This window comes from Python bivittatus, unplaced genomic scaffold, assembly GCF_059951505.1.
Source record: "Python bivittatus isolate LINGU-HERP-01145 unplaced genomic scaffold, Pbiv_v1 ctg000320_np1212, whole genome shotgun sequence".
Lineage (NCBI taxonomy): Eukaryota > Metazoa > Chordata > Lepidosauria > Squamata > Pythonidae > Python > Python bivittatus.
In genome coordinates this window covers 12,071,810-12,087,420 of record NW_028277052.1, presented here as the reverse complement: position 1 = coordinate 12,087,420, position 15,611 = coordinate 12,071,810, and positions in this window count along the sequence as shown.

The window sequence follows — 15,611 nt, the reverse complement described above, 5'->3', positions numbered from 1 at the left end:
AACAAATCAACACAGATTCTCACTCAAGGCACAAATGACCAGGCTCAAATTATCCTCCTCTGGACACATACAAAGACCTATCTCTCTGGAGAAGGCTCTTACGTTGGGAAAGGTAGAAGGAAAGAGAAAAAGACAATGACCAGAAGCAAGGTGGATGGACTCATTTACACTGGTGATGGGCGAACTGATGTAATGGGAAGTGAGAATAACCTTGAGGAACAAGAGGAAGAGCCATAACCAAGTCAACAGTCAAGTAACAGAAATCTGAGTCCAAAGCAGAAATGTAATTTGAGAAATTGTCTCAGACTAGATCCTCCTCGTTCTCTTGTAGGCAGGGAGGGGAAAAGAGCTTTCAAACTTGAGTGGATCCCATGGCTTCCTTTTCCGCCCACTAGTGTCACCTACCAGTGGGAAAAACCACCAACAATCACAGTCCATAATGTGCAGCAGGTTGGGGTTGAGGGACCTAGTCCCTTTCTCCTGCTACACCCCATGCTTCTTCTACTCCACTAGTCCATCACCGCAAATTTTGCTTCTTTGTTTCTCCTGGGAGACTGGCAGTCCAGGGAAAAACAAACAACAACCAAAAAAGGGTGGCCTGTCTGTTGGGACAGAGCTCCTGCAAGATCAATAGTCCTTCTTGGAAACAAAATCCTGGCTTAGGATTTATTCTGCATAGGTTTACTCTGCACAAGCTGGGTGCCAAACTGGGTGTACAGGGCAGGGTTCAACAAATAATAATGATAATGATAATAATAATTTGGCAGTTGGGATCTGGCTCGCATCCCCTTCTCACTTCATCCCTCCTAATGCACAGTGGCCTGTCTGCTGATATTTTCTGTTTGTTTTTCACATGGGTACACAGACCTTGTGGAAGACTGGAACTCATTCAAAAGGCAATGATCTTCCAGGAGATTGAGACTTCCATGTCAGAAAAGCTATGCAGGCCAAGTGTCTGGTCTCCCTCACAGACCAAGCCAAAATGCCCATACTGTGAGTAACCTGGCAAGTGGCATGCTCTACAGTAGGCTTAGGTGGCCAACAGGAGCTGGGCAGATACCTGTTCTGATGACCATATCTTCACCAGCCTCATCACCTGATTGAATCTTGGTCATATGCAAGACTTCAAGAGTAGAACAACTAAAGATGACTTCAGGTTGCCTCCATGGGGGGAGGGGGGGATGGGTGGAAGTAACATCATAAGGGCATTGTAAGTAGGATGTGAGGATGAACCCACTTATTATATTCCTACAATATGCTTAACCAGGCCAGTTTACCCTTTGATTAGGGGTTTCTCATGGCCAAGTGCATTATGCAAATTTGTTTTTATTTATTGGTTAATTGGTTGATTTAGTAACTAAGTAAGCATTTTGTGCGCTCACAGCTGCTGTTTCCCATTCCTCTCACCTGCTAACAAACTTCTCTTTCATATATATATTTTTAAAAGAATGAACTTTTTAAAAGAATAAAAACAATACAAATTTGTAAAAGCAGTACAGAAAATAAAGAAAAGCAATAAGTAAGTGGCTGGAATGGCAGGGAAACCATTTTTGTTATTATTGACAACTTGGTTCCTTTTCCTGTTACTGATTTTTATTTTTATTTTTACTCTTTCTTTACATGCAGCTGCTCTTTGAAACTGCAACTGATACTAAACATGGAGTCTGCCTTCCAAGGAAGCAGAGTATCAGTTGGAAGAAATGCAACCATTTGATTCTGGCAGCTGAATCTTTTTTGCAGACTGATTGGGGTTTTGTAGACCATCTACTCCAACTTCCTGCTCAGTGCAATCAAATGCAGTGAATCAAGAGCAGAAGGATCCCAAACTGATGGTCCCCTAAGGACAGCAAGGAAAAGCTCATCAACCGTCTTGGCAATTGGTTTCACTATTGAACTGGTCCATCTGTCAGTTGAAGAAGGAAGAATCTGTACTGATAAACTGCAGCTCTCAGTGATATGGGTCACTGGGAACTATAGCTGAAAAACATCTAGAAGGCCATGGGTTTCTCATCCCTCTCAATCAATTCCCCTTAATGTTCAGCCAAAAGTACTAAAGCACATTTGGTGCAGTTCCCTCTATATAGAAGTATAGAACGACGTGCTCGAATTTCTGCAGACAAGAAGCCCAGCCATTCTCTGGCATTTCTGAGAGAACTGGTGGCACTATTGGTCCTTCTCTTTGATGGCAAGGGGTCGTACCACTCAACTGTCTCAGACTACAGCCATTTGCTGCAAGGCATTTTTCCACAATGTCTGCCCAGCCAGTCCAAAGAGAATGTTGCAATCATTAGGAAAATGATCTTGGCTCAAACAGTGAAGGCATGCTCTTCTATGTTCCATCTATCTTCTTCACCCTCTGATTAATGAGCTTGGAGTACAACTATATCTTATTATTTAAAAACAGCTATTTTTAGCAGAACCCAGTTTGTTCTCAAACGGAATATAAACATCAATCCAAGGAACAGAGGAGAAATATCTCAAGAAATGTTTGTACTCCCCTTTCTCTCCACCAAGAAGAAAACATTTTGTCCTAAAGCCAAAGGCAAAAGAGGCATCTACAGAGATACTAAAGGAGTTATGTGTTCAATTGACCTTGTACTCTTTATTAATGTGTCAGACAGGTTCAGACATCAACTGACCATGTATGGTGGCTTTCCCTAACCAGCTGTCTGCCAGATGTGTTAGGACTACAGTTCCAGAAAATTCAGGCCATAGCCACTTTCATCTGGGTACTGCTTCACATTCTTTATCTACTGAAGTTCCTTATTAAGACATTGCTGTGCTTTTCAGCTATTCTGGCAGCCAAAAGAGCAAATAGCTTTTGCAATCCATGGAACAGAGGCACATCACTCGGGGCCTAGGTGCTTTAAGCGGGATGCAAGTCCTTGAAAAATTAGGAACAAATTGTAACCTTAATGCAAGAGAATGGGAAAGAAAAATTAAACACAGACTTGGAGACTATTCGTATCACCATGATTCAATTTGAATTCAATTTAAATGCAAATGATGCCAAACTAAATGTTTTTGTCCTTCCTCCCCCCCCCCCCAGTTTGAAGAAGTCACATGCATGCAGACACACAGCCCCTTCAAAGATCAAGTGCAACTCTTTGCCTAGAAATTACCGTAGAATTTGCCTAGAAATTGCCTAGAATTTACCTGCAGTAAAGGGTGAACTTTTGCAAAATGCAGCACCAAACAGGTAGCAAAGAGACGTTTTAGCAATGTGCATACTATTGAGCAGGGACACAGCTCGGGCAGTGATAAACTTCTTCCTGGAACTGGGATGGTTCTGTTTTCTTTGATTAACTGATCCAGGATACACAGTCCTCTGGCAACCTACTCTTCAGTCTACCACGGCTTTTCCAAGAAACACATTTGAATGCAGACATCCTCAAGGGAGGGAGGAGAATAGTAAGGTCTGGAAGGTTTGCTGTTTTGGCACATCTCACAGCCCCTCATATGCTAATCCTGCTTTTCCAAAGAAGAGCCAATGCAATTTCAATCCCAAATGGGAGCATGCAGGCTTAAATAAAGCTAGTAAAGTGCAATGAGGCTTGGGCTAGGAGGACCTGCTGAATATCAATTCTCCATCCAACTTCGGTTTACAGGGCAAGCTTGGATCGGACATTCTTTCTGAGAATGCCCTACCACAAGGCCATTGAGAAAACAAACCTGGAAATTATATATGTCCCATGAAGGGTTTTGGCAGAGGGATTGGCTTTAAGAAGAGATTGCTCTACTGTTTATAGAACTAAGTGCTACCATTAATGTGCAATGGGTGCCATCTTTTAGGAACACTGACAAATAAATATTTCCAGACAATTGCAACCAATGAAAATGGAGTCAATTTGTTCTCTGTTCCTTAAATGGGCTGTGCTAGGATCAGTGAGCAGAAGTGGTAGGTAACCAGATTTCAGTTGAACGTTATGTGGAGCTTCCTGATGGAATGAAATAGGGTGCCTTGGAAGATGGGGTTAGGGTCTTATTCACTACAGAAACATAAGAAGTTGGGCACTGATGCTGTGGTTGTATCATGCATTGTAGAGGCTGGAGTAGATGGCCACCAAGCTATCTGAGCCCCATGATTACACAATGAACTAGTATCTTCTGATTCCAGTATTATACCAATAATACCATCAAGGAGATCTTTGCAAAGCTGTCAGGCCTTACTACGTTCTGGCTACCACACCTTTTGTTAGGTGCTCCAAACTTTAATAGGCATGTCTCCACTTATTCGCTTACATTAGCTTTATATCAGGGTAACTATCACAACTTTGCCTGTGTTGGGATCAGTACTTTAAGGAAGATGGTGCTGTTAAAGATACAACTCTCACATTTTTTAGACCACCCTGGGAAGGCAGAATATCTGCTAATCTAGTTTAACCCTACAGGTAGAAATGTCTAGTTTCTTTGCAGATTAGTCAATAACATACTACTGTAAGAGACTTTTGTTCAGAGGTTAGCAATGCTGTTTTTCCCATGATAATTTTGGTTGTCTTCAAATTTGTCACAAGCTCTAGCTTTCTGAGTTACTGTCTGCCCATGATAATTCAAGTTGAGAGCCTCAGGCATTCTTCTGGGTTTGTTATTTCATCCCTCCTTCTCCACTTAGCCTGAGCCATTCAATATAGATGAGGGTTTGTAATGTAACTAAAATGCCACTGTCTGTGAGATGAGAATGCTGTAAAAGTAGAGATTCTGCAGAGCTGAATTCATCTATTCATTCTTGCATCACATGATCCATGACAGGGAAGCAGGGTCCTTATTATGTACAAAAAAAAAATCTAAGAGCTCAATGCCATGAAACCAAAAAAAGAACTTATAGACATATTTCAGAACAGCTTTGGAACAACCCAAAGTCACTAATTTACTGGGTTTTTCTAGGCTTGGCTGCAAAAATATTTGTATTCTTTATCTTCACACATCTCTTCAGCCAGCACCGGAAATATGAGATGATTGTGTCTTCCAAGCTACTTTGTAAAAATGCCTTCTACCCAGGGAATGGATAGAAAGACAGGTCAATCTATTTACAACACTAGCCTGCTCAAATTCCACGTTGTAAAAGTAGAATGACTAGTGTTCTTCCTTAGCCAGCCTGCATGAAATATCATGCACTTACCTATATGAATTTTTTGGTCTCCAGTGGTTAACCAAATGAATGTTTAAATACACATCTGCTTGGTTTAGACAACTGAACTACTTCAGGATTCAGATGGTAAATTAGATCATGGATGGCTTTCTCAAATTAAAAAAAAAAAGTAGGCACAAATACGTGGGTGGGTATACATATAGAAGAGTTGTCATTCAACTCTACCATCAGTGCAAGGAATATTTATGTGAAAGGTTCCCTTCTGCATTTGAAGTGCAATAGTGTAATATTGCAAATCTAAAAAAGCCCATCTTCCACAATAAGTCATCCTTTGGTGTAACATAGGCTGCAGCATGGGAGAGAAGGAGAAAAGTAGAGAAAATAAAGGTGGAAATAAATAAACACCTTATTGTAAATTAGGGTTAAAGTTGTGACAAGTCAATGCTTGCCAGTCAGAAGGATCACTTTTGCATCTCCAAGGCTTCTGTCCAAAATAGGTGGTTGAGTTATAACAGAGGAGGTGCCTTTCAGTAAATCCAGGATGGAGAGAATGTTATAAACATCTGATGTCCAGAGGAAGTTAACTCACACATGCTGGGAGCTGGGAATTCTGCTATTCCAATTTATCCCTAAGCGAATTTCATGAACGGAATGAATTCCTTCCCCAAACCTATCAACTACCTGTTTATACTGATAGCATAAACAGCCTGCTGCTTCAGTTCCTTTGAATAATTAGGGTACCCTATTCTTACTGGAGTGTAAGTGCTCTGAATTGTGGAGGCAGGAAAAGCCCATTTATTTTGTACATTTAAGTCATCTATACCAAAACCTGGCTGTCCTTACTACAATATATAATATATTTTGCACCAAGATGCACATATTCAGTCATGTATCAAAATGCATTTTATGAGAGAAATTATTGATAAACATTGTGAACATTCACTCAAATGGCTAACAATCGTTGGTATGCTTTTAGAAATAAGCCCAAAAATACATACATTTTAATAGACCCAAGCTTAGTAAGTTAAAAGAGAAAGAAATTAAAGTTGTGATTTATTAACTTTATGCCTTAAATGAATTTATATGCCATAGATCCACTCTCTGGGGAAGAATCCCTGCTTGCTCCAGAACAAAATTGAGAAAAGTGGGCCTTCTAGATCACATGGCTGCCACCTTGGCATTCTAAAGAACTTTCACAATCACCAGCGAGAGAAATGAGAACGAAGTCTCCTTTGAGAAATTGAAGACAGCTCTCAGCACTATATTGCTGAGAGTGGTCTAGCTATAGTTTCCTTCTAAGCATCACTTGAACTATTTTTGCTTTCCCTGCTCCATCCAAGTTTCCATGTGTCCCATGGGCCTGTAGAAGACACTCTGGACAGCCGTACACAGTTGATATTTCTGCGACCCCTTGAAGCATCAGGCCCTCTTCCTAAGATCCTGTGAAGCATTCCTAAAAGTTTTCTAACTCAGGGCCTTAAGAATAGCTCTTGCAGTGTTTCCACTGTTCCTGTCAAACCAGTCTGGTTTGTCATTTCCGCTCGCATCCCCAGACATCATTCTGTAGAGTAATGGAATTGAGTTAGCTACTCCTCCATCCTTGGGGATCATTTCACAACAAGCCAGACCTTGGAAATATCTCCAAAATCCCCCTCTGCTTCCAACCTCATCCTCTAGTGTGGATGTAAATATATGTTCCTGTCCTTAGTTGCTATGTCAGTTTTAAGAGCCTCTGACCCCTTACGAATCAAATGTTTCCTGTGTTATCTGCACAAATCCTAATTTATTGTCTGCCTTCTCCAGAAATGCAATCTCTGGTTTGGACAAATTGCTACCAGCCCTGTCAAGGGAGCATGTGCAAAAGTCATTCTCTCATAACATTGCTTCCCCTGATCTCCATTGTCCTTTCAGCAACACAGCTCCCTTAGTCATATGTTCCTCTTTATCCTTGACTTAGGCTTTCTCAACTTTATCTATTTATTTTGTGTCTTCAAGTCTGTGTTGACTCCTGGTGACTGCCTGGACAAGTCCCTGCAGTTTTCTTGGCAAGGTTTTAGAAGTGATTTGCCATGGCCTCCTTCCTAGGGCTGAGAGAGAGTGACTAGCCCAAGGTCACCCATCTGGCTTTGTACCTAAGGTGGGACCAACTTAGTACCTTCCAAATGTATCAGACTGCAATCTCCCACATTCCCTGGTGAGATGAGAATTCTGGGAGCTGAAGTCCACATGGTTGGACAGTGGTTAAGTTGGAAGACTGGACTACAAAGCCAGCTCCAGCTGGGAACATCATGTAACATATATGGAGGTCCCAGGCTGGAGAAGGATGCTTCAAACTATAAAGGCATACTTTAAGAAAATCAGTAAATGAACTATTCTGCAGCAATAGTTATGAGTAACAGGTTTGTCCATATTTAAAGAAACAGAGAGCCATAGAGTCAGAGGCAGCCTGGAAAAATACTGAATTAGGATGGAGGGCCTGCAGCAGATTTCAAATATATTCAAGACTTCCAGTTTAAGGCTTCTTCCCCCTCCCCCCCAAACTTGGCAAGTGAGGGGTTGTCAATGTGTGCCATTTATATGCTCTTGTTTGTAATACTGGTTGCTATCCACAGAGAAGGTGTGATGGTACCAGGGTGGACAGGACATGAAATCACTTGGTGTATAGTGCCAAGACTGGAGCAGCAGCTGAGAAAAGTACACTGGATTTTGTGAGTCAAGAAAGTCCTCCTCAGCCCTTGTCAACAGATTGAAGAAAGAAGTTGGGAAGAAGGGGAGGCTTGGAATATTTTCTTAGGAGACCTCAAAGAAGGCAAAACTACTCAGGGAGGATCCCTCTCCCTCTCTCAAGCTGTATGGCAACAGAGGATCCTATAGAGCTTCACCAAGGCTGCTACACCAAGCAGCTACAACAAGTTTCCTTGAAGGCTTAAGGCCAAAGCAAGTGGGTGCCACTGTTCACCCAAGTAACAGTTGGATGGCAGAGAGGGGTACAATCAGCATGAAAGCATAATGAAGGGTGTTTGGGTTTTTTCTGATGCCTTCAAGTCAGTGTTGACTCCTGGCAAGTGCCTGGATAAGTCCCTGCAATTTTCCTGGCAAGATTTCAGAAGTGGTTTGCCATTGCCTCCTTCCTAGGGCTGAGAGAGAGTGAGTGGCCCAGGGTCACCCAGCTGGCTTTGTGCCTAAGGCAAGACTAGAGATCACAGTGTCCTGGTTTCTAGCCTGGTGCCCTAACCACTGTTACAAACTGGCTTTCTATAATGGAGGGGTGCTGGAGCTTAAATTTTTTACCAGGTTGCACATTACACATTTGTACCCAAACACATACTATTTGCACTGGAGGAAAAGTGCTGTTTGCAACAATGGAAACTTTCCTGCTTGTATCCTTGTGCTTGGATAGGGTTGGGTAGGGAGGCTAAAATAAGTTAAAATCCCCAGAATTATCAAGGTTCCCAGTTGTGCAGGATTATAGGAGTTGCTGCTTATTTTACTTCTAAAAACCTGTTTGCACAAGTGCTGATTGAGTGAATGGTGTTTGACATTTATAGTGTGTCAATTGCAGAAAGGCACCCTTTAGCAGGTAATATATCTTGCTTAATGCACTTCCCAGTCTGTTGAATGAGGTTCTAGCTATCTGCCCTACCCAGTACCACCAGAATGGGGAAGCATATAAAAGGTTTGAAGTTCAGTCCATCATGCTTATCATTCTCAAAAAGATGGTTGATAAATCAAATTTCGAATGTAGATTAAAAAATTTTGAATCTTTGTTCAAGCATGACAGTGGGCTCTTGTAAGCTTGACCAGCACCTGCAAACACTGAAAGAGGTGATCAATGCAAGTGATTGAAGGACACATTAGTGATCACCAAAAACACAATGATTAATCCCAATCCTAGAAAGTAGAAGCTCCCATCCCAATCTCACTGTTCTCCAGATATATTAGCTAAGTCTCATAAGCCCTAGTCAACCTGGTTTTGGAAGAAGATTGGGTCTAACAGAGGATGGTCTGGGCCAAGAGGATGGTAAACATCGATGAGTTCCAGATCTCCTTAGAACAAGTGGATTTATTTACTGAGATTGATAGATTGATAGATTGATAGATTGATAGATTGATAGATTGATAGATTGATAGATTGATAGATTGATAGATTGATAGATGATAGGTGAGAGAGAAAGAGAGAGAGAGATGATGGATTTGAATGTAACACTTTTAATAGATATCTCATTTAAAGAAAAATAAACAAATATATTCAGTGAGTTCATGAATCACACCAAGATCATATTATGGGGCATTGGGTATTATCTTATTTTCCATATAAGAAAAATAACTACATCTTTGGGGAACATTTAAATTGGGAAAGCAGCATGAAGAAAGATTGAGTCAAAAAGATACCCCATTTGAGAACTGCCAAATGGAGTCAGAGGCAATGTTTCAGTTGCCAATGCAGCAGAAGTTAAAATATTATTAATTTTACAGCCCAGATGTCTTTTATAGACTTTATTTTTTTAAAGAAAAATCAAAACCTTCAGTGGTACTCAAACAAGCAGATGTTAATTATAACTCTCGGGGGTTCTTTTTCATTTAAAATAGCACTTTTCTAAAAGCTGTCATTTTCCTTTGAAACTAAAAAGAAAAGAAAAATACACATCTCACAACCACATCTCAGAGACTATCACACATTGTCACTTGGCTTGAAAGGTTTTTGATTGTCTGTAGTCCTAGAGACACTGTTTTGTCCACAAGCATCCAAACAGAAGAAATTAGCTCTAAAAATGCAACTATTTAAAGCTAGTTGTATAAATTCAGAAATGGAGGGTAGAAATCTTTTCTAATTCAGGAAGAATATATTTTGGATTGAAGCAAAGATCTACATAGTCATTGTGGCTTGTTCCATACAGCAAATTCACTACCTTGGAATGAAGACAAAGGTCTACTCCCATTTTTGTCCCTTTTAGAAATTCTTTGAGCTGTCCTGGCTAATTGCCACTGATAAATAATACTTCTATTAAATTGTCTAATTCCACAAATTGCAGCCAATCAGCCTATCACACAGCCGAATGGGGGCTGTTTTCATAAGTGCTACACAGAGAACTAATCAGCATTTTACACAGCCATTACACATTACCTAGCATTAGAAGAGTAATTTGTTCCTTTAAGCTTCTGGCTGGAAGTAAGGACATCTATCCAAAAAGTTATTGGTGTGGATTAACTGTGGGGTTTAATGCCTAAGGTCTGCTTGACATTTGTTTCAGTCCTAACTTCTATTGGAAGAATGGGTAACTGCTTTTAGTTGTGACTAATTTGCATAGTGATAGTCGTACCAGTCCATTGTGTGTGCCCTGTCATCGTACATAATATTTGTTTTGCTAGCCAGAATAAATATCTGGAAGAAATTTTCATTTGAGGAAGAGGCATTTGTGTGCATGCAGAAAGAACTCTGATAAATGAACTCTACAAATACTGTTCCAGCCTACACTGGCGCATCATGGGTCTTACCCTGCGTTTTAAAAGGCACCACAGGTATGTTTGCAGCATGGAGGAACTGGCAAATTAGTTAGATTATCAATTCCCAGAATCACAGACTACATTTGGCTTCAGAATAGTAGGACTTGTGGTGCAATTCATCGGGAGGGTGCCAGTTTGAGGAAAGTTGGTTAAGACATATCCTAAAATGAGTATCCCAGTCTGCAATTAAAGTATGGCAGATTTATGCTCCCCTTTGGCCTGTCTGTAGGGCTATTTTTAATCTCCATTCTGGCATTTGTAACTTGTCAGTTGCATCAAGAAGACACAGAGTATGAAGGGTGAGTCTCAAGGAGAGAAGTTTGGACAATCTCCCACTACAACATGCCTCAGGTTTCCTTGGCAATCAGAAAGGGAAAGAATTATTTTGTCAAACATGCCTTGTTTGAGCATGTTGGGGAGATCTGGCAGCCTGAAACGATCCTCTGTTCCCATAGTAACAAACAACTAAATAATGACAATTAGCTGTACTAGCACAGGGAACGGGGCCAAAGCAAACAATACAAAATTACCTGCAATTCCTCATCCCCAGCATTCACACATCAGGCCCCTTCCAAGCAGCCAATCTTTTAATTAAAATTAATTGCTTATTACCTTAACTGCCCCCCCCAAATAAAATAATAATCCTGAGGAATAGAGAGCAAGGCGTGAGTCTACCTGTCAAGGATCCTTTCTAGATGAAGCAATAGCTAAGCTAGACAGTATCTCCAGTGTCTTACAAGAGGTTTGCTCTGACTTTTGCCTTGTCATGCCACAGCTGGAAAAACAGCGGGGCGCAGCCATTGCTTCTCCAGCGAGTCTGGCGAGACAGGTTGCGCAAAAAGGGGAGTCATCTTTCCAACTTAGTTTAGTTGGTTTTATCATCTAATCAACAGGATTCACTGAACGTTGGGACAGCTGTAATGAAACTGTCTTTTCTCCATCCCGGATAATCCGAGTCACCCCGGAGGGCAGAAGCTCCTTGCCAAAGTCATCCTTTGCAGCTGGACATTCCCCAATCAGATGACCTCCAGATGGGTTAGACTACACCTTTCATCATGCCCAGCAAGTAAACAGCCATCTTTAAAAATCTGGAAGGTAGCCACTTGGGGGAATTTGATATAAACCACAGATGAGCTCTTGGTGTAGTTGGAACAAGAGTTGAATGAACACATGTGTAATGTCCTGGAACAAATCTTCCAAGTCTGCATATTGGCCTTTACACAGAACAACCCCTAAATGGTACTGTAGTCTTGAGAGTAACCCCCCTTAAACTCTGTGGCACTTGCTTCCACAGAACAAGCAAGACAGGGAGGAAAACTTTCACTGAGAAATTCAGAGCCAAAAGATTTTTAGATTCAAGAGCTGAGGTGAATTCCTTGATACTAAACCAAAACTACCCAATAGTCTAGTTTTGGGTTGGGGTAGACATTCTCTCAGTCAGGAGCCATACCACACTTTCTGTGGCATGTTGCACCCACACTCCAAAAGTAAGTAGGGCCCATTTCTGGTGGTGGATTCAGGAGTTGCAGGGGGTAAAATGAGTGCCATATTGGCCTAAGAAAACATAGGCTTTCTTTGTTTTAATTTGGGCAAATCATTCAGGTGAACATTTCCAAAGCTAGCCAAAAAAACTGTCTGTGACTTTTAGTTACTATCAATAACTTCTCATTGAAATTCATAGGGAAGATCTACCTGCAATGCTCTATCACAACCTTGATTCAAACCAGACAATAACAATGCCAGTTGAAGCACAGTTAATTCACTTCCCAAATCAACAGTTGTTAATTATATCTGTTTAACTGGAGTGAATCCAAATGGAGAAGAAGCTCATACTAGCAGAGTTAGTTGGCAAAAATGGAAAAAAGAATTAATTCGCCTTTCTGTCAATTGAGATGGTAGAGATTCTTCTGGTTTTGCAAGCACAGTCAGTGTCTCCTAGAAATAATGAAATCAGATCTCAGCAGATCAATATGCACGGAATTAATTAAGTTAAAAAAGACAAGCCATCTGTGCTGTTCCCCTAAAGGTACTTCTGTCAGTGTCTGGAGACTAATGGTTGTCTTGACTTCAGCTGGAACTTCTGTGCGATTGAACAGATAGAAAGTCTGCTGTAAGAAAAGGGCAACGCCAAGGCAGTTTTGCAATGATGAAAATGCCTTCTTTCCTCACTCTCTTAGGTAAATAACACCTAGGAATTTGGAATCCACATCTTTCCTAAGAGCTTGTTCTCCTATTCTTTTTACTGTCTTAATCTGCTTATTTAGTAGATAATAGAAGGCAAAGCCCCCACGCAATATATTAAAAAGTTAAAATATTATTAACAGAGCACAGAAGGTATTTAGGTACTTGGAGTAAACAGAAGACCAGGGCTAGCTTTTTTCAGAAACAAAGCTCAGTTTGAAAACAGTTTAGAAGAAAATCCATCCCTCTGACTGAAATCACAAGTGCATTTAAAAAGCATTACTGTATTAGCTTCCTTGCCATCCACTGAAGACTTCAAGGTTTTTCAGAAGACAAAAATGCAAAATATCATGAAGAAAAAAAGTCCAGGGACATAATTAAAGTACAGACATGAAAGGAGAGATCACCCTCAAGGTTCAAACCATCTTGACCCCGAAATGTTCTTCTACATTTCTGAAATGGTCTTCTGAAATATTCTTCTATAGATAAGGAGAATGGGGACAGGTAACTTAGAAATGTTGCCCTGCCTGAGTTAATTTGCAGTAGCTATCATTCACAAAGCATTTTCTTTCTCTCCCTTTTTGCTTTAAATGTCACCATATGAGAATATGGAGAAAGACACAAACGCCCATCCATTTATCACCAGTTGTTAATAACTTTGGCTCAAGGTGGATACAGGATGAAGAAGTGTTACACAAGCTGAGACTAAGACAGTGCCATTCATAGCTGCTGGAGTAATGCAACCACATTAATTGTGTCTTCTCCTCCCCAGCGGAAAGTTCCAGCTTGGGAGCATCTGGTATGCAGTAAAATGAATTAGCTGCTCATAAATCTATCAAGTAGAGTGGAATAAAGATGGTGTGTCATTTGGCACAGGTTTTTGTTGGGATGATGATGAAGCTGATGATGCTAATGATGATATTGATGACAGCAACAAGATCTGATGGTAAAAAATACCAATTTCAGTTAGAATTATCTAGCATGGTGTGTGTAAACAACAATTATACTAGACTGTCAGAGGGCCCAAGGCTACAAGGGTCTAAGGCGCTTTTTTTTCAAGATCCAATTTGAAAAAAATAAATTGCTTTTGACTTTTCTTCCTGGAATAAACTAATTTCAGTGACAATCTTATGAACAGACAGGAGGAGAGTCATGTTAGTCTATGGTAGGAAAAAATCAGGAGGAATCTGATAGCACCTTTCCCAACTAATAAATTTTGTAAAAAAGACATCAGCTTTCATGAACTTGGGTCTTCCTTTGGCATCTTGAACAGGGACAAATCTTTCCTTTATGGCATTGCATGGATCAATCTTTCAATTCTGTAGGAATGTCTCTGTAACACCCAACCATTGTTTTATGAATGGTCATTGCCACTAAGGAAATGATCACTCTACATTCTGTTTGTTTTTGCTTGTTTGTTTTCTTCTGAACTCCCTTATAGTTTCTTAAAGTTTCATGATGAATAGCAGACATATACCTTAATAATGGTGTTAATCTTTAAGGTGCCATGCTATTCTTCGTTGTTCCTTTCCTGCAGAAAGAGTATCTTCTCTCTTTTTCTGCAGATGTGTGGGGGAAGGGGGGACAGGCACTGAGCCTCAGAGAGATCGGCTTGCCTAAAGCCACCTTGTGAGTTGACAACAGTGACAAGATCTGAATCTGAGGCTTCCTCATGTATTAATAAGTCTCTTGGCTATCCTGCAGCTCATTCAGTCATCCAAAGCAAATGTGTGTATGGAGCAAGCTTAGCAATATCTTGTCCATCCCAGCCGGAATTGCAGACTCAGCCCTACAGCTGGTTCCAATGTTCTCCACTAACTTTATTGAATTTTTAAAAAAACAATTTATCATTCTTGCTCTGCCGCAGGGCCTGCTGATTAGCTACATATGACATGGGCCAGTTGTGGAAATGGCAATGCCGGCAGTAATAAAGACAGGAATTGTTCAAGTAACATAGCAGGTAGGGGGGGGGAAAAAAAAGGAAGGGGGATGCAGAAACAAAGGAAAGTTGTAGGAAGAGCATAAGCTTCTTGACTTAAGAGGGTGGATTGGAGCATCTCTTTGCAATGTATTTTAAACCAGGTTTAAAACTGGCTCCATTGCTACTTTGATTTCTGAGAGGAGTTCTGGACATTGTGCTTAGCCACAGAAAACGGCAATATTTGGGACAAATAGGTTCACCCAACATGCTAAGCCTTAATGTTGCTGGTGGGTTGTTTTAGCTAATGTATTATGTGAACCCAGCTGATTGTGGCTTATTCAATCAAATATGGCTAAGCCAACTGTGTTTAGCGCAGTGTGTGCACCGAGTCATACACAAAGGGCAAGCCCAAAATATTTGCCATGGAAAGTGAAAAGATCTACTCCATTAACAATCAGTTGCTTTGAGTTGTCACCTCCCCAGCAGCTGTTCATTCAAGCTCAGTATCCTGTTTCATTTCAGCTGGTCAGAAGAACTATATCCTTAAAAATGGCTGTCTCAGCTTCCTTCCTTTCTCCTCCTGCCTCCTTGTTCTTTGCACGCTGTGTGTGACAAACCAGCAGTTGGCTCTGCTACCTCAGCGGCACTCCACTTTTTGAATGCTAAAGGTGTGATCATCTGGGATTGACTTGGTACTCAGTTCTGGAAGATGCTTCGGACATCTTTTGTGGCTAATTCGCAGGATGAAAATGCTTTATTTAAACAAATGAATGCATGTGTTAAATAAAAGACCATCACCATCATGTTCAGGTGGCTCTGCTTCTAATACTAGTAGTGGAACAGCAGCATCTACTGGCTCTGGAGAGACACTCAGTTTTGCCCTCTCAACATTTTGCTGCTTTTTGCACCCAGCAT